The 2,881-nt window shown below is 36.2% G+C and overlaps 1 long non-coding RNA gene across 1 annotated transcript; it reads left to right on the forward strand.

The window, feature by feature from the left end:
- Positions 1–231: 231 nt before the first annotated feature.
- On the forward strand, positions 232–829 carry LOC142160458 (uncharacterized). The gene is made up of 2 exons (XR_012693234.1): positions 232–403; positions 582–829. It is a non-coding gene; the product is annotated as an uncharacterized LOC142160458 (long non-coding RNA).
- Positions 830–2,881: the final 2,052 nt, after the last annotated feature.

The following is a 2,881-nucleotide window of genomic DNA, read 5'->3' on the forward strand; positions in this document are numbered from 1 at the left end:
CGTACGGCTTAACGACACTGGAGAAAATCCCGCTCCCTGGCTGATTTTCTCCACTTCAAGTTCATCCTCTCTTCCTATAGCTCCGCTCTTTCTCTCGCCAAACAATCTTTCTTTAAATCCCTTATCTCATCCCAGTCCTCCAACCCCCGCCGCCTCTTCGCAACCTTCAACACCCCCCTCCTCCCTCCCCCCCCCCCCCCTCCTCCTTCTCCAACTACAAAGAAATGGTGGTCAATCTTTTAACACCTTACAAGACCGTGGGATGTAACATTCTGAAAATTAATTTCTTGGACTTGCATCTGGATTTTTTCCCAGCAAATTTTGGAGCAGTTAGCCATGAACTTAACAAATGGTTTCACCCAGTATATTTCTGTAATGGAAAAGCGGTATCAGGACAAGTGGAGTCCAAGGGCTAGATTTACTAAGCTGCGGGTTTGAAAAAGTGGGGATGTTGCCTATAGCAACCAATCAGATTCTAGCTTTCATTTATTTAGTACATTCTACAAAATGACAGCTAGAATCTCATTGGTTGCTATAGGCAACATCCCCACTTTTTCAAACCCGCAGCTTAGTAAATCTAGCCCCAAGTCTGCTTGCTAACTATTGACACTTAAAAGGGATGCTCCTGAGGCAAAATACAGCAAAAAAAGCCTATTCTTCTACATTTTAAGTGAGTTAATTGTTTCCTATGTATGTATTGATAATAAGCATATTGTAAACTTTAATTGTGTCTCACTCGAAATCCTTACATGATAGACATTCTAAAACAATTATTGAATTCTGCACAGAAAATCTGACAAAAAATACAAATGTTGTTAACCAGTGTTATTTTATATCTGCTCCCAAACTTCATGTCATTATCCCACCTGATAATGTCTGATGAATTGCAAAGAGTGATAGTTTTGTTGTCTCTTGTTATTACAATTGTAAATGGACGTGATCAGACGCTGCGGTGCACTGTGGCATCTTACAAATATATACAATGATAATAATAAGACATTTCTGTGTGTTGTTTCATAATACAGACATCTGAAGTTTGTAATAATATATGAATATTTTGTAACAAGTACATAATTTAATGTGAACTAAACATACTTCAAGTAGCTATTTTGAGTATTTTAGGGGTAAGGGTTATTATAAAGTAGGGTTTTTTCACCATTGTGATTACTTCATCTTTATTGTTATTTTGACAGCTATATTTATACTAAAAATGGTAATATTTTTTGTAAATCAAGTCTTACTTTATTTGTAATTGCTATGCCAACAAAGGTTTTTCTCCCCTAGTGTGGAGGATCCAAGTGGCTGGCCGGACCTGGTCACTCATTGTCTTGCTCTGCGAGTGATCTATATATTTATTTGTATAATCTGTTTAATGCTAATATCATGCCATAAGCCTCTCTGTCAACATGGTGCACAATAATTCACAATGTACAGTAACTTACACACATAGGACTGCTGGCCACAACATGGACAGACACTGCTTTTTATGTAGCACATTTTCTTTTGGTTACAAGCCAACAGACCTGGGAGTGAATTCTCGACTCAACCCTCCCCATCCCCCCCTCCTCATGTACACTAGGCATTTGTTGCATTTCTATCTGTCATCTGTGTGGCGGAAACTTTCACCCTTTCCTCTTCTAACCTAAAAGCATTTAAAAAAAATAGATAAATGCAGAAAGTATAGCATCTCACCCAAGCATTTTAAAAAGAATATACTTCTATCTATTCTCTTAATTATATTTTAAAAAAAAAAAGACAACATAATTTGTGAATATGTTATGAGAACCATGTACCACTTTAGGATTGTTTTTTATTTTTTTTGAATGGCTACATTTTTTTTTAGCTTGACAATCATTACATATTCACAGCTTTTATGATTAAAAAATGTCAGTATTTTTTATTTTTTTAAAAAAAAAGGTGTGTCTAGCACCACATCTATTACAACACATCTAATTACAAGAAGGGTTCCTGCATAATAAATTTCCATTTTGCAGCTATATCGGGAAGAAACAACTTATTCTGCATTTTGCAACTGATCCATAATAATCCCATCACCCACAGGCACTTATTTGTATAGTGTTCCGCTAACTATATCTCCTTTTTTCAGTGCAGGTAATTTATAGTTAGGTGTGTGTTTGATTCTAAATTTGTCAAACATAAATGGGGCTCACTCTGTAATTTATACTATGATCATCACCCGGTCCGCCCACCACAAGAAGAAGTCCTGAGAGACCAAAGCTTCGGCATTGAAAGAAAGTCATCAACTGCAGTTAATGTGTTTGTTCCTATATTTATGTCTTTATGCTAGCTTTACCTTGTGATGAACCTTGCCCACTGCTTTATAAGTAATGCTATACATCTTTTTATCTTAATGGTAACCAAATCCTAATGCATGACAGTTATATATGTAATTTAAACAAAACAAACATGTTTTTAAAGCTGTTGGTTTATAGATCTATAACATGCTTGTTATAATATTGTTATACTGTATATGTGAATTTTGTGGTTACATTTAGTTTTTGCTTCTAAATAATAAAAAAATTCTGTTTTGTTCTATTGGTATGTACAATTTGGCTGGTGATTAGAAAATGGTAGATCATGCAAGAGGCACATAAACATTTTTGCGTGTCCCCCCTTAGCTGACCCTTCCTTAACAAAAAAAGATTATGAATTTAAATGTTTGGTTTAATCAGCATCCCAAATAAAATGTTTGTTGAAGTATTGTGTTGGGGGGGAAAACCCCCACATTCACTGAAATAGAGAACCGTTTACCAACCAGGGAACAGATGGCATGAGGGGGAGATTCGGTTGCCGGCGATGTGGCACGTGGACATCACACAGCACACATTGCTGGCAATTACAGTAGAAATCTCTGCTACTT

Source organism: Mixophyes fleayi, chromosome 6 (genome assembly GCF_038048845.1).
Source record: "Mixophyes fleayi isolate aMixFle1 chromosome 6, aMixFle1.hap1, whole genome shotgun sequence".
In the NCBI taxonomy this organism is placed as follows: Eukaryota; Metazoa; Chordata; class Amphibia; order Anura; family Limnodynastidae; genus Mixophyes; species Mixophyes fleayi.